We start from the raw sequence: 21,274 nt of genomic DNA, 5'->3' as shown, positions 1-21,274 counted from the left end.
GAAAAGCCTAAAAGGGGAGGAGATAGAGCAGGTCAAGCCAGAGGCTTTGTAAGCATGAAGGAGAAATTCAAGGAACTTATCCATAACTTACATCCTTCCATGCTCATTAACGCTCTGTAGACTGCATGCCGCTAAAACTCTCTGCCTCTGTAGATTGAAGGCTCCAAAGGTATCTATGCTTTATAATCATGATATCCTTTCTACAACGTTTTTCTAGCACTAACAAGATAGAATGGAGATTGTAAACTTATTTTTGTGAAGAAAGTTACATCTGGTTAGAGTAGTAGCTTCCACTGTGTGGATACCTCCATGTAGCACCATACCATCTTCTGCCACCTTTCCAGGCATGGAGTCCCTAAAGATATTATTGTTTATTCACTTCACACTCTGCTTCCTGTGAAGTGTCACATAAACCCAAATACATACAGACTTAAAAATGAGGAGACAGAATTATAATTCATATCTATCGACAAATTCATGAAATACATGGGAAATATATTTGTGCTCAGTTTCACTAAAAAATATTCCCTGTCTACCTTTCACTAAATCACATATCTGAAGTATCTAAAATATATTCAATATGAGGAACATAGTGCTCATACTACTATTAAGTAGTCACTAGTTTCTTGCTTAAAATATAAGGTAAAGTATATGAAACTTACTGTATGGTAGAAATAGTAAAATTCATAGTTGAGCAGAAATAAGCAACATAATTCCCAAGACAAATGAACATGTCAAACAACCAGGGAAAAAGGGAGAAAAATTATTACAGCAAGAAAAGGAGAGAAATAGCTGAGACTAAAATGTTCTAGCAAAGGCAGCTAGGAATAATAAAGAGAAAAAGGGTCTAATGTTAATGAATCCATCTGCCCATCCCGGCTAGCATCGCCAGAATAGAAGTTTTAATAGCTTTTTTGGCATTTGCCATTGACCTCATACCAAAGTACCAGTGGAAAGCTCGTGTCCCAAAACAGGTAAGAAATAATCATTTGTATAGAAATCTAAACCATTACAGTCTATTACATCATCTCCAAATTCTGATACTCAATCTCTCCTCTTAAGAAAGAAAAACAAAACACATTATAGCTCCTTTCGATAATTGCATACATTGGGCCATTTTTTTTCTTTTCTTTCCTTTTTTGCTTTGCTTTAATGTGGAAGCCCCTCACCAAAAGTTAATCATAGGACATCGTCCAGCTATATTTTAGTTCTCTCTGAAGAGATGAATAGCCACCCCATAATAAAGCTTGTTCAAGGCCTAGCAATCACTACAAATGCTATGGCATCGTTTGGAAGGTCGCCCCAACTCTTATCACTGCTCACAGACAGCGATAAAGTACAAAAACACTGCTATCTGAGTAATAGCTAGTTACCTCATCACTCTTTCCTGCAGAATGTTGTCCTTCGTCAGTGTCAGTCCCAGATCAATCGGTTAGAATACAGCCCCAGTTACAAGCCCCCTTTTGCCTTCCACTTCACTTGGCTTCCGTTTCAATTACAACTCTTCTGTTCGTTTGCTTCTCAGCCTCAACTTGCAAGAAAAGAACTGCAAAGATCAATTGGAAACTTCAACTTATGCACAACTACTTGGAAATCATTTCTTTGATATTGACGCGGTGTCACTGAAAATGGCAGTGAAAAATACTACTTACTTGTAGGAAAAAAAAAGAAATACTCTCAAGACCTATGTTCAAGTACAATAGAAAGGCTGAACGACTGAAAATTCTTTTGTAGATAACCTGAGGGATAGTAGAAGAATACTAATAAAACGGGCCTTAGAAAAATGTTAGCCTAATAACCACAGCACTCTCTCACTATGCATGAGTATGAAGCTCTTATTTTTAAAAAGGAAAATGAAAGGACTGAGAGGTTATTAATAATATAGCCAGGAATAGGCAATAATAGAAATTTAACAAATCAAAGGTAAATCCAGGTCTTCAAATCCATTCCAGACAATCACCACAAATTGATTAAGAAGATATCACAAAAGTTCTAGAGCCATGTCAGAGGGACAGAAAAAAAGGATATCCCATGGCCTAATTACCACTTTCTCAAAATCCCTTGCTTGCCTCCTACTAAAACCTATGCCACAACTTGCCATCAGTTTTATCCCCTGGGAACTGATTTTGACTCAACTAAATTTTATACAGAAGCCTCCTGAAAACTGATACCAGGGAAGAACACCATCTCTCTTGGGTTTTTATTCATTCTGTGTGATGCCAAACAAGAAACAGCAATATTGAGCCCAGGACACTCCAGTGAGGATGAGGAAACATTGCAATTGACCCTAATACTATAGCAGGCAACTTTTTGAAATCTGAAGTTTGTTCCTTCATTTTTTTTTCTCCTTTCTCTTCCCCATCTCAAAGAGACTGTGCTTCCTTGCCTTAGGGAAGATATGTACCATGGATTCTTTAAAGAAAGTAGGACCAACAAAGCCAAGAGAAATTTGAAGGAAGGGGTAGAAGTGTCTCTGAAACTGGAGATGCCTGGATGGCTTAGTGGTTGAGCATCTGCCTTTGGCTCAGATTGTGATCTCGGGGTCCTGGAATCGAGTCCTACATCGGGCTCTCCACAGGAAGTCTCTTTCTCCCTCTGCCTATGTCTCTGCCTCTCTCTCTCTCTGTGTCTCTCATGAATAGATGAATAAAATCTTAAAAAAAAAAAAAAAAGAACTTTCTCTGGAACTAACAAAAACAGTCCTCCAAACAGGGAGAAAAAGAAGTCTATGGATGCCAACAGAGATGGAAAACTTGTTCACTGGTCACTAAACATGTAGCAGAACCTCAGAAAGACAGGCCAATTGTTAAAGGCTGTGAGGGAAGTTGCCTTATCCAAAAATGTGCTCCGAGGGTGACACTGAAGCAGTGGAGAAGTGGGTGGAAAGGCCAGGGTAGATGAGGATAACAGGTCCTCCATCACACACAAGGTGAGAAGCTAATGTGGTCACAGCTATCCTTTACAATGCCTTTAGTTGCCCATTAGGTACAGCCTACAAATGTAATCTCTCAGTAAATCCAAATCAGCCAGGTTTCTTCCTACATTGGCACAGATTCTCCCACTAAGACCCCTGGCTTGTGGTAAGGAGTGATGCTGTACAAAAAAGCACCCCTCAGAAGCACACTCGCCTCAACTAGATGCTCACACTTGGGAGCTGAAACTGGATGACAGAGCAGTAGGGGCATGGCTCCCACGCCAGGTTCCCTCCCAGGCTGGCTTCCTTGAGGTCCTTAGTGCTAAGGGAGGCTCCCTGAGTGGTTTTTTCCACTTTTCACCAACAACAGAGAGCTGAATCTCACTGAACTACATGAAAAGAATAAAACAGATTAAAAAATGAATATGGTAAGCAAGAACCTCTGTGGGAACAAGGTTTCATTTGATAACCCATGTTTTTACTTGTTTATCATGTTGGTAGGCAGAATCATGGGGTAAGTTTTTGGGTAGAAAGTAGAAAACAGAGCTGAGAATTTGGAAGTGATTACTTCTGAAAGGTAGAGTATGTTTTGTTAAGAAGGGAATAAGCTTTTGAGTGAAATTAATGTTAGGTAAAATGGTAGATCCCAGTTTGTGCACTATGTGCAAATTACTGAATCTCTTTGCTCCTCACTTACCTTATCTGTAAAAAGGAAATAATGTGAGGGAGGGGGCAGATCGTTAATAAATTCAAAAATATACACAAACTGGGACGCCTGGGTGGCTCAGCAGTTGAGCGTCTGCCTTCAGCCCAGGACATGATCCTGCAGTCCCAGGATAGAGTCCCACATCGGGCTTCCTGCATGGGGCCTGCTTCTCCCTCTGTCTATGTCTCTGCCTCTCTCTCTCTTTGTGTCTCTCATGAATAAATAAATAAAATCTTTAAAATACATATATACACAAACAGTGTGCCAGAGCCTAATTCCTAAAATAAATGGTAACTGTGGGTTGTTTTCCCCACACTACTCTCTTCTTTCCTTTGCCCCTATTCCTTATTCTTCCCTTGCCATTCTTTTTTAATTGAAATTCAGAGAATGTCATTTTAATTTTCTACTGCTTGCTGTAATGCTTGCAATGGCTTAGGCTCCATGTAAAATTTATAAAATCTTGTTATACTTTCAAATCTTTTTATATCAAAAATTTTAATTCATTTTCTTCAAAAACTTCTCAATACTTCTTAGCTGCTAGCTATAAAGCAAATAAAAGAGGGATGGAAGAAAGCAATTCAATAAAAATTGGATTTACTTTTAAAAAGGAAAGGTTTTAATCTTCCTTAATTGGCCCTTTGATATAGATAATTTTCAAGAGTGGGACATTTTATAGACTAAAAGATCATGTTAAAGTTCTTCCTCAGAGTAATCAAGATTTGGTGATCCTTTAGAAGAACAAGAATCATTAAAAACAGCCAAAGAAAGGAGTTATTAGATGTGGAAGATCAAGGTCTCCAATATACTATAATAAGCAACGCAGGCCTGCAAATTCCAGCAAGCTGAAGATAACATTTTCACTGCACATTTCTTTAAAAGAAGATAAAGAGCACTGAATCAATATATCATTGAAGAGATTATTATTTTGTACAAGCTGAAGGTTGGTGCAGGTCATTCCCACTAAAGCAAACAGAACTTGTTAATTTAATCCAACAGACTTGGCAGTGAAACCAAACAGGAATTTAATCAGCAGGAGAAGGTGGTGAGCATCTCTGGAAATTGAATGATCACTGTGCAAACAGTAAATATCATTAAGGAACAGCAAGGAAATAAAAAGGGTGCTCCTGTCATGATTTTCATTGAGTTCATCAAACATAATAAATGATTCCAAATAAGCCATTTCTAAGACTGCAACAATGACTTAATGCTGCTTGTGCCAGAAAGTTAAATTTTATCAAGTTTTCCAGTTTCTAATCTTTCTTAAATACTTTTCTTAAAAACTACAAGGTAATAAAATGAAGGATTCAGTGTTTCATATATTCCAAGTAAAGAAAGGAGCTAGCTGGCTTCTCAGTTTCTCATCTCAAACACAGAATGCTAGCTTTCTGATGCCAACTTTTCTATTGCTTTTCAGTACGGAGACTAAGAGACAAGATCTGTAAACCAACATTAGGTATTTACTTGGACAGTAATTACTTTAATCATCTTCAAAACTAAAAGCATTTTTAAAGCATGTATTTTGTTGCAGAGGATACATAAAATGTACTTATCCCCACCCCCAACCTCTGCCTCTCACCATTTCAATGAAATTACAATCAAAGCATATTCAGAATCCTTCCCACTTCCTGTTACCACAGTTTTCAACATTACTTCTCCCTCCTTTCTTTATTCCTCAATTCAGCCGCATAAAACTCTACTTTGTTTGCAAGCTCTCCTTATCTCCAATCAAGTCTCCTTGAAACCACTGTTTTAAAAACAGCCTTTTGTTCACACTGAACAGGGCATGTCAGTGTGTAGCATACCCAAAACAAAAAGATTTTCTCAATGGTGTTTTATTTTTTCCTCTCAGTATGAAAACATGGTGTTATCATTAAACAGTAAATTAATTACCCCATGGAACCTCAATAAATAAATGTCAATTGGTATTTTCCAAGAGTGACTAAAAAAATAAATCACATAATTAGTGGCAAAAAGCCACCTCTTTATTTCAAAGTCTCATGGAAGTGTTTTTGATGTTTAATTATTCACAGTAAATAGTAACAGGAGATGGAGGGAGAATGGGTCAATAGGTAATTAAAGAGAAATAGAGATTAAAGAGTAGATTTATCATGATGAGCACCAAGCAATGTATAGAATTACTGAATTGCTATACTGTATGCCTGAAACTAATATAACACCAAATGTTAGCTACACTGGAATTAAAATTAAAATTTTAACTTAAAAAAGAACAAAGTAAATCTTAAGCTTATCCTGAAACTGTAAAAGAAGCTTGTTTAGCTTCATGAAAAACTAGACCAAGAGATGAAGAGAAAAGGAAGAACAGTATTTTGTTAAGCTATTAAGAAGAAAGAAGATAAAGAGGAAAATCAGGAGCTCTATTTTACAGGTATGTACTCAGAGAAGAAATGGAAAATCTTAGCTTTCTGGAAAAAGACATTTTTCATGAATATTCTATGTTGAAAAATGGACAGTAAGATACATATTTATTTCTAGCCCAGTCTTTATTCTATCTAGAATCACATATCTCCATATTTCATCTTCCACAGAAATAGAATATTCCCTTTTTCATGTTTACAACATCTTCTCTCCACAGTTATCAAAAAGGGTGGGATATTCTGTAGAATTTTAGTTAAGAATCTAAATGCCTCTTTAAGTGTTTATGGTAGATTGTTTACAAAGAAAGCCATGATAATACTCCTAATCCTTATATGCACATCATCATCCTACACAACAAGAAATTTTGCAGCTTTACTTCTTGCCCTCTTGAAATGCTACCCTAAGATCACCATAAAGAAGCCCAGTATCATCAATTAGAAGTTAAGAGACAACATGAGGCAGAGAGGAGTTGTCCCAATTAAGACCCCTGGACAATCACCAATAACCAATGTCAATGTCAACTATCAGACATGTCAGTGAGGCCCTCTTATGCTATCCAGTCCTGTAGAAAGGCAGACTGTAGCCACATGAGTGAAACCCAGAGAGGTCAGCAAAAGGAGCATACAGCTGAGTCCAGCCCAAATTATTTACCCACAATGGGGGAAAAAATGATTATTGTTTTGGGTGGCTTCTTACACAGTAATAATAACTGCTACATTAAAGCACCATATTTCCTAATCTCCCAATAAAATCCAGATTTTAAAAAAATCCAGATTTTAAATACTCTGTCATATTATTATATGATATGCCAAATAAAGGTCATATTTTTCATTGGAAATAGGGACCTATAGGAAAGCAAGGACTAAAATGTGTGCTCTAATGATGAATGACCTGAATGAACACTGCTCACCTTCTAATGATAAATTGTTATTATTGGTCCAGTATTAAAATAAAGTCCTTTTAATCCTGAACACAGTTAGCTCTCCTCCCAGGGATGCAAATCAAAAGGGGAGGGAGAAGAATAAAAGAAGTACCTTCTCTCTGCAGAGGTGTCATGGACACTACTCAGTGACATTTAAGTCCAATAAATTCCTTGAACATTCTTCCCCAGGGGTCATTGTCTTATGACCACTCTTTCTGCCACACATATTTATGGAAAAAGCAAAGACACATAAAAGATGAAGAAAAGAGAGGACTGAGAAAACTATAGATTGAGGGGCAAAGATGAGTAACTGTTATAATGATACACTGAACAATCTCATTTCTATAATATATTTTTTGTTTGAATTGCTTCCCAGCTAGACCTCTTTTTGGGGAGATGCTGTGTAATTTCTCTGGTTATGTGACAGAACCAGGATGAAAGAAAACTCACAAGCTCCTGTGGCTTAAAATATAATGGTTGAAAATTGGTGGGTTATTTTTAAAGTTTTTTTTTCTTCTGTTTGACAAGGAAAAGCAGAACTATACTCACCACCCCCACCACTGTCCTTTTCCAAAATAAAGGTCAAATTGCTTCTTCTCTGTTCTTGAAGACATTGCTAAAAAAAAAAAAAAAAAATTAAATCTGATACAAACGTGTAATAAGTGCTAATATAATGGCCTAAATAACACCATCCTCCCTCTTCTTCTCTACAATGAAGACCAAAAGATCTAAAATCTCTTAAAATAAAGTACATTCAGATGCTGAAGAAACCAACTTTAAAAATCATCTATAATTGAATATCTATAATTGCAGAAACTGTCACTGTAATATCCTCTACCCCATGCAACAGTCATTTGGATTATGTGATCATTTATTTTAACTCCCACTATTTTTGGAATAGACAAAATTCAAGAATTCATACATTCAGAACCTCACTTCTAGATAGCTAATTCTACCAAAGTTAGAACTTATTTAAATATTGATTATAAATTAAAATTAAATTATTTTAAAACTTCTAGATTAATTTAGCACTGATAACACTTCTGTTCAAGTATACTAATTTATTTGAGGGGTCGGGGGGAGCTAGTATACATGCTAAAAATATGTGAAGTTTTGTTTTTGTTTTTTTTTTTAATGAGACTCAACTCTAAAAGAGGCCATAGTCAAACTTCTTAACTTTATATACAAAGAAACTAAAAGTCAGAGATTTGGAATAGCCTGGAGTAGCAGTGCTTAGTACTGGTGATGCTGGTGTAAGAATCAGGTTTCCAAGATTCCTGACCAACAACCTTCCCACTTTAGCATGCAAACTCACTCAGGAGTTTGTGTCTACTGTAGACGAGAGGTACCAGCTTCTCCTCATTCTAAATCCAGGAGCTGCCAAACCTGAGCACAGAACCTCTGTAACCCTTCAGCCACAGCCCTATCCCTGACTTATTTATTCGGACTCTCTGTGGACATCCAGTGTACTAGTAATGTTTAAAAGTGCCCAAGAGATTCTAATATATGGTCAGGGCTGAGAACCACTGAAATGGTTTTTCATCCTCACTCCCTTAAAGGGGCTTAGGCTACCATGTTAGCAGTCCCAGACTCACTTCCCAGAGGCTCTCCTTGGCCCTTTGATACCCTACACATCAAGAACCTAATTCTGAGAGCCTAGACTCGTGGAAATGAATAAATAAGAGAGGAAAGACAGTGAACATTAAAGCATATGGTCTCAGGTATATGCATTATCAATGATGCTTTCTGTAGATCCATAAGAACAAAAGGAAAAAAAAGAAAAAGAACACTCCATCTGGCTACATAAAAGTAGTATTACTTTTCGGCATTTGCTTACACAGCTAACCAAGTTTGCAATAGTATGTGTCAATTTGTTTATGGGTTGGTTTCATGACATCACCCAACCACTTCTATAAAGCCATGGTCATCTGTTCATGGGCTCATAAAATGAGAGATAATATGGTTTAGATTCTCAGACATGATGACAGTAGAGAGAAACATAGAAACATTTTTTAAAGCTTTTATTCATTTAATCATGAGAGACACAGAGAGAGAGGCAGAGACATAGGCAGAGGGAGAAGCAGGCTCCCCACAGGAAGTCTGATACTGGACTCAATTCCCAGAATCATGACCTGAGCCAAAGGCAGACACTCAACCAATGAGCCACCCAGGTACCCCTAGATAGAAAATGTTATATGAAACAAAGGTTTACATCGTTGAGAGTCCAGTTTTACCATATCACAACAACAACTGTTAGCAATCCAAAGGTACACCTACATGCATCGGCTCATCCTCAGTTCCAACCCAGTCCTCAAGGAGCAAAGCTAAAGCCAGGTTATTTTGAAGCTCAGAGGAGGAAGGATAAATTTTGTTGAAAAAAATCATAAACAATGATGATCTCCTCACCCCCTTGCACCTCTTGCTTGACTATTGCAACCATGTTAGGAAAACTGATGATTCTGTTTTGACCTTGAGCCTGCAGGTCATTCCCAGTTCCAAGGGAAGCATAAACATAGCTCGGAGAGCTGTAGTCCCACATTTCAGTCAGCCTCCTTACACAGGCAGAATTGTCTTTGGGCAAATATCAAATATTTGGCATTATAAATTCAAAATCTGAACTACCTAATCAAGAAAGGCCACATCTATGAAGTTACTCAACTCAGCTCTGTGTGGAGAATGGTCCAATACACCAGAAACAAGCATGTTCCATAAGCCTTAAATAGGACTAAAAAGGAAATGTGTCTGGTTTTATCTTAGTGTTCTAGCTTGAGGCATATTCTATAGAACTGATTGTTTTGTTTTTCTGCTTCCGTCACCAATTCTTCTCCACTACATTAAATCCCACACATGGCAAACATGAGTTAATTAAGCATTACCTTACAGAGTATTAATGTAAACGTTTCAGATGCTCCTCCTTAAACCTCTATGGCATAATTACTATTGCCCTGCAGGAGAAATTAATTTACATTGTTAACAGAAATACTTAGAAACAAACATATTTAAATGTTTAACCATCAGTTCTAAAAGAACAGGTTAAAGGAAACAATAGTTAAGTCAAAAACATTATCTAGATGATCCACAAGGTAATGTGAGAAGAGAATGTATACCTCTTGCTATTTCAGTTGTGCTGAAAGAGCCTTTTAAATAACCTCATTTGTTTTCACTCCAAGGACCCAATATGAATTTTGTCAATATCTTTCTTTACCTTCTTCCAGGCTAATCACGAATATCATCAAGAAGGCATTTCTTCCAGCTCATCAAGCTGTCTTCAATAGATTAAGACAAATTCACAAGCATCAACAACCAGAGCCAATGTAAAACTGTATCAGGGTTGAAATCCCAAGGCTGCAAGTAACTTTCAGCTACTACGTTGCACATTTTCCACCTCCTATAGAATCACTTAAACCCGTGATTCTCAACTTTGGCTGCACATTGAAATCATTTGAGAAGCTTTTCAAAATTCTTCTGCCCAGCCCTAAACCCCAAGAATTCTAATTTAATTGGTCTAGAGTACAGCCTGAGGATCAAGAGTTTTAAAAGCTCTCCAGGTGATTTTAATGTGCAGCCAAGCGTCAAAGCCCATTAAAGAGGACCAAGACAAAACTTGTTGCCAAGAAAAGTTAGGTTTACTTCGTTTGCTGTAGCATGGGAGACCCTAGGAGAATCCTGGGGGCTTTTCAATACATGGGAGGTTAGGAGAGCTTCATATTGGGTGATTTTTTGAAAAGCTTGGAAAGCCGGGGACAGTTCTGGATTAGATGATGTCAAGAAATGGGAAGAGTCAGTGAGTGAATACCTCAATTATCTTCATCCAAGAGGCAGGAAGATTGGGAAACCAAAATCACTCAGAAGGCAAGGTTGTTAAAAATGAGAACTGAGTGTTAACCATTTTTGTGGTTAAAGTGTGGCCTAGTCTTTGACCTGTTCTAAACGTTGCGTATCTATGTTTCTTGGGAAACATTGTAGGCTGGTTTTTATTTTTTTAAAAGATTTTATTTTTATTTATCCATGAGAGACACAGAAAGAGAGGCAGAGACAAGGGCAGAGGGAGAAGCAGTTTCCACACAAAGAGCCTGATGTGGGACTTAAACCCAGGAATCCAGGATCACGCCCTGAGCCAAAGGCAGACGCTTAACTGCTGAGCCACCCAGGCATCCCATGTAGGCCGGTTTTTAAATAAGGCCAGTTTTCTTTTTCTCTGTTTATTTAATAGGATCTATTTTCATCTTCTCATAAGGTTGAGAGCCACGGATTTAAACAAACCCAAAAAAACTGTGAATACTGACTGTGACATCTGTCATTTTGAGTTCCAGGGTTAAAATGAGCTGATCTGGTTTATTGAGTATGTATTTGATTTCTCCTCAATTTTTTCAAGGGAAACCTTCCCAAAGATGGACTTTCCCAGATAAAACTCTTTGTTCCCATTCCTGCGATAGAATATCCCATTATGATCCCAAGTTTAATTTGCCAGAGAATACATGCTACATTCTAAAGAAAAATCTTATGTGAAATAGCTCCTTTTGAATATCATTACCATTAAAACAGTAGTTCAGCAGCAGCAAGTCATATTTCTATTCATTCTGTTCTCAACAGAAGCCACTGTTAATTTTTCACAATTACTAGCTCAGAGCTGCCTTGGTATGGCACTGCACATGAAGGTGGGTATTCTTTACAGAAAGGCTTTTGACACTATTTTGGTATTTACCTAATGCTATATTCTATAGGAAATCAGAATATTGGCAATCATTTATGCTCTAAGCCAAGAATGTATACGTGTATTCAATAGAAACTGGAGTTATTTAACTCTTCTTTGGTAATCTGGAATATCTGTTTGCTCTCTTAAGAAGCCCATGTAATCATAAACCATATTTTACTTCTCCCTGGAAATAAGGCTCTTTCACTGTTTTACATATGTCAAGACAGGAAGTCATGTTTTTATTTATAAGATCGAGAAAAAAAATAAGGGTAAGTAAGAAAATATATTAAGCTCTGATGGTATATTCACAATGCCAGTTACTCATATGGAACTCCACTCAGCCACCTGATGTCATCCATATTTTCTGCTTCTCTAAGCTACATAGAGATTAGAATAAAAGTTTTCCTCATCTCAACTGAGTTATTTCCACTGTTGGATGCTAAGGGAGCCCAGAAATGGCACCACAGTTTGCCTACTTGAGTTCTGAACCAGCCAAGAAAACCAAAAATTAAGAAAGAAATATATTATAATCTATACAATCGAAAGAAGCCACATCACAGGTTGGGTTCTCCAAGCAGAGACACTGAAACAGAGTTTGAGTTCAAGACGTACATAAAGAATCAAAGGAAGAGGAAGAAGCAAGACTGAGCAGAGGAAAAAGTCACAGGTGAAGCAGACCTGGTCCACCCCGGCAGGAAGTTCTGGAGTAGGTATTGCCCATGAGAGTCATCTCATAGTGAGCTGAAATGTCTGAGCCTCTGATCGCTCTCCTAGCTCATTTGGTGTGGGCTGCCCTGGGAAAGGAATGACTGAGCAAGCCAGACAGCTCTTTGCTGCCAAGACAGACCTGAAAAGAACAGGCAGTTGGAGGTATTGTGCCCACCACCTTCTTCTAGCTGGACAACAAGTGCTTCCTTAAAGGGCCCCTGCGGAGCACATATTCAGGTCCACCACAGATCAAGTTGGAGAATATGGCTAACATTCAGCAACAGTAGGTCTTTCAGTATGACACCCACCACTGTCACATCCCACCATGGGCAGTGTTAAGCAATCACAGACCTCATTTATAGAGATGCCACCACTGAAAACTTAAAACCTAGAGATACTGACCAGAATATTTAGTTTTCACCAGCAGCTGGCTCTGGTGAAAGAAGAAAAAAAGGAAGAGTCTGAGACATCTATGTTCAATTCCTGCTTCAGCATTCTCCAAAAAAGATGTCACTCCACAAGAAGGAGTGTGAGAATGGAGATATGGAGACAGGCTAGAGGAGATGCTAATGGCCCCCCTCTACTCCACCAATGGAGTCATAGAATTTGACAGTCAGTTAAAGACAGTACAGTGAGGCTTATTAACATATGTAGGTCTCTAGATAACAATAATAAGTCAAATAATAAGTTAAAACTCATGTATACAGTAATAATTTTTCTGCAGGCTTATAAATATCATTCAACTTGAAAGTTTGGAGATTGGGTAGTTGGCTTGGTTGGTTGTCTGGGAGTTGAAGTTCAAAATTTTATTCTTATTGTAGTGGTATGTAAAAGAATAGATTTAAGGGAGTATGGGTGACTCAGTGGTTGAGCTTCTGCCTTTGGCTCAGGGCATGATCCTGGGGTCCTGGAATTGAGTCCCACATCGGGCTCCCCTCAGGAAGCTTGCTTCTCCCTCTGCCTATGTCTCTGCCTCTCTCTGTGTGTCTTTCATGAATAAATAAATAGAATCTTTTAAAAAAATAGATTTACTTACCAGATCCCAAATAACATTAATGTTCTTTCAGATGCTCTGTACTCTTTTCTGGCTTAATGCAAAAGTCACAGAGGGGATTTTAATCACTCGGTGGTGAAGTGTTTGATATATGCTACAAGCGGCAACTCAGAGGCCAAACTATTTCCCTCATTCCCCTTTCAGCCACACACTCTTTGACACTAATAGCATGGTGCCATAGAAAAGAAGCTGGTTTGACAGCTGCTGAGGACAGGGAGCATCTAGGAACTCAGATCAGAGTTCCAGTAAGACTCAGAGAGCACAGGAAGCAAATGCAACCATGACACTCCCACTTGAAGTGTCAAGGGTAACTCTAGGACTAACCACAGGTGCAGATCACAAATTCTTAAAGAAGGAACGTTGAATTGTCAAAGGTTTATCAATCTTTTCTCAGCCAGCCAAAGGCAGTTTCTTTTAAGGAATTGACTAGTCCTTCCTCTATGAGGGCATGATAATGAAATGTTGCTACGATATTTCATTGGTAAATCAATGGTCAGCTGCTTAATCAGGTAAGATCTGATGTCATGAAGATTTACTAGTGGAAAGAAAATATATGACAAGCTGTTAATTTCTGCATGTACAACTAAGACAAGACAGTCTTTTAGAACTCTTCTAAAGATCTAAAGACTACCATAAGAGCATTTCGTAAAAGTAGCCATCTAGAATATCTACCTGAAATAGAATGTACCCAAATTAAGGAAAACACAGATCTAAGTTGGATCTGCCTGAGTCTCCTATCTAACAATGTTTTCCAAAGTATAGTCCTATGACAACCTTCTATATAAACATTCTAAGTACTTGTTAAAAAGGCAGATGGCTAGACCCACCCAGTGAATATCTATGCAAGAGTCTGCATATTCAACAAGTTCTCCAGGTGATTTTAATGCACACTAGGGTTTGAGAAACCCTGTTAGAAATTTAGACTGAGGGATCCCTGGGTGGTGCAGTGGTTTAGCACCTGCCTTTGGCCCAGGGCGTGATCCTGGAGACCCAGGATCGAATCCCACGTCAGGCTCCCGGTGTATGGAGCCTGCTTTTCCCTCTGCCTCTGTGTGTGTGTGTGACTATCATAAATAAATAAAAATTTAAAAAAAGAAAGAAATTTAGACTGGAGCAAGGTCAGACCCAAAGTCCAGAAACCAAGCTCAATGGAAAAAGTTCTACAAAATTTATTGGGAACAGTATTTTTCACAAGGGAAACTACAACTCTTACCCATTCAATAAATATTTTATTGTGTTCCTGCCCATCCACACACTGTGCTAAATATAGTGGATTCAAAATAAAATGCATAGAAAATTGTAAAAGTAAGTCTAGTATCATCACACATTATAATTCCTTTCACACTGAATTCAGATCTTAGGGTATACATATCACTGAAAATTAAAATGAAAATTAAAAAAAAAAGTACACTTCTCCTGAAGTGGAATTACTACCCTAAGGTAAGAAAAACACTAAAAAGTGTATATAGGATATGATTAAGTGAATCTAGTTCTCTCCAGGGAAAAGAGGGGTGTGGAGGGTAGACGAAGTAGAGGTGATGATTATAAAATAAAAAGATCTCTTGAAATAAGAGATCAGAGCTTAGATTTGATTCCTGTCCCAACCAGAATCGCTTCTTTCTACTACAATCAGAGAATTGATGAACTTTTGATCTGTCCTTTCTTTCTCTGGAAGCAGAGATCTAAAAGCTGTTATCAAACAGACAAGATAAAAGGATAGTATATAAAACACTGTTGATTTTCCATAAATACCCATGAACTCTGCTTTAAGAAATTCCAGATAGTAAACCTACTCTATACGTACCACCTGCTATGGTTTGAGTGTTTATGTCTCTCAAAATTCATATGTTGAGGAGTACGTGGGTAACTCAGTTGTTTAAGTGTCCAACTCTTGATTTTAGCTCAGGTCATATCTCAGAGTCGTGAGATTGAGCCCTGCATTGGGCTCCATGCTTAGCACAGCATCTGCTTGAAATTCTCTCCCTCTGCCTCGTCTGCTGGCCCTCCTTCCTCACACACACACTTGCTCTCTCATTCTCTCTCCCTCTGTCTAAAATAAGTTAATTAATGAAAAAAATCCACATGTTTAAATCCTAATGTCCAATGTGATGGTATTAGGAGGTGGGGCCTTTGGGGGGTGATTAGGTCCTGAGGGTGACACCCTCCTGACTGAGATCAGTATCTTTACCAAGGCAGCCTCAGATAGCCCCCTTCCACCACATCATGAAGACACACAATAAGGCTATTAACCAGTAAGAGGGCCCTCAATTGACCATGCTGGCACCCTGATCTTGGACTTCCTAGTCTCCAGAAATGCGAGAAATGTACATTGTTTCTAAACTACCCAGTCTTTTTTTTTTTTTTAAACTACCCAGTCTTTAGTATTTTGTTATAGCATCCCAAAAAAGACTACAACACCACCACAGCTCACTAGAAAATTCCTCCTTGCATGCTAGCATAAGCTAAACTTGTTCAAGATTGAGCACCTGAAATAGATTCTATAAAGCTTTGCACAAATATGGTGATGTATGCAAAGCAACTCCTACATAATTCCATTTGACTCTCATAACTTTTGTTTATAAAAAGATTTTCAAAGTATTTGTGTATATGATTTTGTTCTGGGATCAAATTAAACCCAATTAGATGGTTTTATCAACATCTTACCAAAGTCAAAACAAAGACAAGCATAAACTGAAAAAAAAAAAAAAAACCCCACAAGAAAAAAAATATTAAATGTTAAAATTAAATGGCGAAACTAAGGCTGATTTTCCTACATGCTCTAAATGTATAATAATGAGAATGTATTACTTCATAATGAAAACATTTAAGATTAATCTTTTTGGGAGTTTCTTATAGCAATCTAATTTTTTAATTAAAAATAAATTTCAAGGTGAAGAGTCTCAATGGTCATTGTTTCTTTTTACCTTATTTCCTTTCTTCTTTCCTAAAAATGTGTTTTATCCTGCAGGCTAGAACACCTCTCTGTTCCTTCAAACATTTATAAGTTTCAACATTATTGCTATAACAAAAAATTCTAGCTTTCCTTTTTCTCTTCTTTTTTATTACAACCCCATAAATTCTAACTACAGTTGTCCACTGTACCTCCCATTATTCTCAATAATCTTGACGAACTGACTTTGAAAGCGTATTGCTTTAGCACATTAACTTTTGCCGGGGCACCTTTTTTCCACACCTGATTCTCCTACCCTGCAATTTTATATCCACTCTAACTAACAGTTTTCTAGGTAATAAATTATACATGACATCTGTCTTGTCCTAGTTTTTAAAATCCCTGTAGCCTCTTAAAAGTCTTTTTAATGTCCTCATACCCAAGTCTAGGGCACTTCTGGTACTTCCTTTATGTAATAATTTTCTGGTTGTCTTTTCTTTAATCTTTACCTTAATGCTCTACTCCATGATCTTCCTCAGCATTTTTTTCCAGTAGTTTTTTTTTCTGGGGGGGAAGAGGGGAGGGAGTGTGTTTGGGTTTTTTTTAAGCCCTTTTCTGCTTCCAAAATTCTTTGTGACTCACTCCACCAGCCTAAGGCTACTGAAATATGAATGATTCTCATTCTCTATCAAAATTGTGATGCTTCTATCCTACTCAAAATTTAAATACAATTATAATAAACTATGACAAAATCTGTCACTCCCTATATCCAGTTCCTGCTATGTCTAAAGAGTCATTTTCACCTAGTCCCTCAGAACATTGTGTAGATTAGGACCCTTTCCACACCTTATTGTCATTTCTTGTTTTTTGAGTTTACTTTTTCCTCCTCTAAACTTTAAAATCCAAATGGAAGACAATGGGCTTTCATGCCTGTATCATCAGTTATTTAACATAGCTACTAGCACACGGCAACTGTTTAATTAATTATCTAGATAAATATACATCATAACAATACATGAATTCAGAAGCAGATATGAGAACCCAGCTATCTACTATTAAGCCACACTGAAAGAGATTTGATAAAATATAAAACAATTCCACCCTTCTCATTAAATAATTGTTGTTTTAGAAAACATAATTAAATATTATATTTTTTATTATAGTACTATCATTAAAAATTGTTTTATGTATGTCAGCACAATAGATTTTTGTTATATTAAGTAAATATATAAATATATATTTCAGATTTCTTAGTTTTTGGGGGTGTTTTTGGTTTTTTTAAAGATTTCATTTATTTATTTGAGAGAGAGATCATGAGCGAGTGTAAGGGTCAAAGGAAGAAGGAGAAACAGGCTCCCTGCTTCTATGTGGGACTCAATCTCAGGACCCTGGGATCTTGACCTGAGCCAAAGACACTTAACTGACTGAGCCACCCAGGCACTTCTCGTCTCAGTTTTATTTCTAATATGGTAGCTATTAGTAGATAATAACTCACACAAATAAAAGTCTATGGAGTTCCTCAATAATTTTTAAGACTATGAAGGCATCTTGAGACTAAAAAAAGTAAGAACTACTGTTCTAATCACCCACACAAATGTATCAATACTTCTTAGCATCTATTCAAATCCTCCCTGCCTCACTTTTCTCTGGGGACTTTAACCACTGGTTCCAGCCACCTCTACAATGACCACCTCTGTGTGGGGTCTGACTTATCTCACCAGGTGAGACCTGCTGTCACCCCTGGTGCCCTTGCCTTCACAGGGCGCCTCTCGCCTCCTAGTCAGGGATTCCCTATTTAAACTAAGGTAGTCATTTTCAAGCTATCTTTGGTGAAGAATCATTTTTTCCCCAATTCATGGCTGATTGACACTTTGTAAAATACAATACAAAAGAATTACTAGATTTCAGTTCACTAAAAGAGTGAACTGAAAAAAAAAAAAAACCCAAAAGTATACAAAAAGACAAACCCAATTGTTTTACTATTAGATTCAACAGACATAAAATTATTCAGTCAAAATGCTATAAAAGTTTCTAAGCACTTCCTTTCGATTTTTGTACTTATCACACTTTGAGTTGTGTTGCACTGAGACATAGGGACAGCCCAAGACTTGCTCAGCACCCATCCATAATAAGCCAGAAATGCAAGAGGTGTTGGACACCTAATGGGGGGACCTTCAACCAATAGGGGATGAGAGCTGACAGATAAGGTCCTATGACAGGTCATACAAATTCTCCAATGATCCTATGGGAAGAGGCAAAAGCCACCCATAGGCAATTTTATAATTCATCCCCCTTCCTGCTTCTGCTAACCTTGTACTTCTTCTACTCCCTAGGAAGTTGCTCCCCAATAAGGCACCCAAACTTATGTCTCAAGTTCTACTTTCTGGGGAGTCCAGGAAATGGAAGCCAGCATGCTCTTTGTACCTCATTGAAGCCAGGGGACAACACAGGGGTATAGGAGATCCAAAAATTCAATTACTCTCCAATTAATGCTGCACACCACTTGTGCTTTCCTCTATTTCTACCCCTCAGCCAACCCATTGCAGCTGCTGCAAATTTAATCACTCCATCTATAGTAGATCTTCCATCTCCCAAAAGTCCTGGCACCATGTTTCCTTTATCCTGACACAAACCATTCAGTCATAGACAAGGCTCATTTGATCCTTTCAATTGACTCTTAAAATTGGCTAGGGTGGTGAATAGGATATTTGCCATGATCCTTGTACATAGGTAAACTGAGAAACAAAAAGGTGAAGTGATTTTTCCATAGGTATTCAATAATTTAGTGATTGAATGGTGAACAAAGCTCAATGATTCTGTTTGGTTTTCTTTCATTTTCACATCCTTTATATTCTGACAAGAGCAGATTTGTCCAGCCAAGATGGCCAACAATCATAGTGTTATGGCTCCCATGGCTAATATTTTAACATATAAACTATAGTAAAACAGAATATGTGAGTGGAAATATCAGTCACTTGCATAAAGAGGTCATGAATCCTTAGATACTGTATTATTCTGAACATAGTTGGTACCCCATAAATATATGATAAATGAAAGAATAAATAAATGGCTAATCAATCTGAACTTGGTATTTTTACAACCTACAAGGCTTTAAAATTATTCTGCTGGAATAAAGCCACACACAGATTTCAATCATAGAGACACCTAGAATCCCCTGGACACACACACACATACACACAAAAACCCTCTGCTAACAACCAACATGACAGGTAGATTGGACTCATTTCACAGAATAACAGTATAAACATATAAAGTAAATTCCACACTAATCTCCACCAGTACATGTGCATTCATTATAAGTAAATATATCAAGGAGCCTGAAGGCTTGAGAAATGCCATCTATAAAACTTATCTAACATTGGCTTTTTAAATTCTTCTGGCAAATTCTGAGTATGCAATTGACACCAGAATATACAAGCAAACAATGCAAGCATGTATGCACCCAAATTGGGAGCATAACTGGTCATCTAGTCAGTAGATGAAAATGTCATTCCCTAGTAGAAGTACACTTTTATGGGCAATTGATAATATATGCCAGTTCAGTGAATTCATTTTCAGACAGTAACTTGAAGGACCCTGAAAGTATAAAGGCAAAGAACATAATGCCTCTTAAACCAGAGTGTGATCATTCTGACTTGAAATTACTGGAAAGGAAAAAGTAATATTACATACCAAATAAGTTTTGAAAAATGTACTATAAAAGTTAAAGCTTGATAGCAAAACAACAGGTAGAATTTTTCAAAATTATAGCAATCCATCCAAAACTGTCCTGTCCAATAGTGTAATTACTAGCCATGCGTGGGTATTAAAATATGATTAGGCACAACTGAGAAACTGAATATTTAATTTTATTTCATTTTAATTAACTTGAAGTTACATTTAATTCTAGTTAATTTTTAATTACATTTAGTTTAATTAATTGTAGTTAATTTAAACTTAAAAACTTATCCTTAGTACAGTTATCAGAAAAACTTTTAAATATATTTGGAACTTGAGTGTGAACCTATTTTTTTCACTGTAAGTTCTATGAAATCTAAATATATATCCAGTGTTTTTCTGGTGAAAATGTAGTGTCCAAATTAAGCTGTGTTGAACCACTCTGTTGTTAGCTGCTTGCTGAAAAAGTCAAAGACAAATAAATAATCATTCTCTCAAGCACAGCACACCCTACTAAGTACTTACTAAAGATTCAGAATATTTTAAATTTAAAAAATCTTGAAAATATCCCACTTTTCTTTTGAGAGTGAGAGAGAGAGCGTGAGTGGAATGAAGAGGGTGATAGAGAATCTTAAGCAGACTCCACACCTAGTGCAGAGCCTGATGGGGTGGGAGGGGTTCAATCTCACAACCCTGATCATGACCTGAGCTGAAATCAGGAGTGGGACACTTAACTGACTGAGCCACCCATGTGTTCCCTACTTTTTTAAGATACTACTTTATATATATTTTTTTAAGATTTTATCTATTTATTCATGAGAGACACAGAGAGGCAGAAACACAGGCAGAAGGAGAAGCAGGATCCCTGCAGGGAGCCAGATGCAGGACTCAATCCCAGGACCTCGGGATCATGACCTGAGCCAAAAGCAGGTGTTCAACCACTGAGCCACCGAGGCATCCATAAGATGCTATTTTAAACAATCCTCAGAACTATTTAGAGGATTCTACACAAGGGTCTAGACAGAACTGCAAACTACATGGCAATGGATGGCAACTACTACAAAGCTTGAAAGAGAACTTAAGATAAAAGCTTAAAAGTGTCATTCAGGAGGCATAACCTAGCCTCACAAATACCACTGTAAGTAAATATGATTTGGAATGTTCTTGGAATGCATGGAGCAGGGCATAATGCTGCTTTAATTTACATATGCTGATCATCATTACCAAGGTTCAGAAGCAAAATGTTTGTACAGAAGAGCAACATATCCAAACCTAGAATAATGCACTCAATTCTGTTTTATGTTCTCATGCCCAGACAGATGTAAAAGGT

General features: G+C 37.4%; 1 long non-coding RNA gene across 1 annotated transcript in view; it reads right to left on the bottom strand.

Moving 5' to 3' along the window:
* Positions 1-21,274, bottom strand: part of LOC140609118 (uncharacterized) — a 48,419-nt gene that overhangs the window by 15,345 nt on the left and 11,800 nt on the right. The window contains exon 2 of the long non-coding RNA XR_012011074.1: positions 7,468-7,534. This is a non-coding gene — a long non-coding RNA (uncharacterized lncRNA). The remainder of the gene's footprint in view (positions 1-7,467; positions 7,535-21,274) is intronic.

The sequence above is a fragment of the Canis lupus genome, chromosome 18 (genome assembly GCF_048164855.1).
Source record: "Canis lupus baileyi chromosome 18, mCanLup2.hap1, whole genome shotgun sequence".
Taxonomy (NCBI): Eukaryota; Metazoa; Chordata; class Mammalia; order Carnivora; family Canidae; genus Canis; species Canis lupus.
The sequence above is the reverse complement of the archived record's forward strand: the minus strand, read 5'-3'. Positions and strand labels throughout refer to the sequence as shown.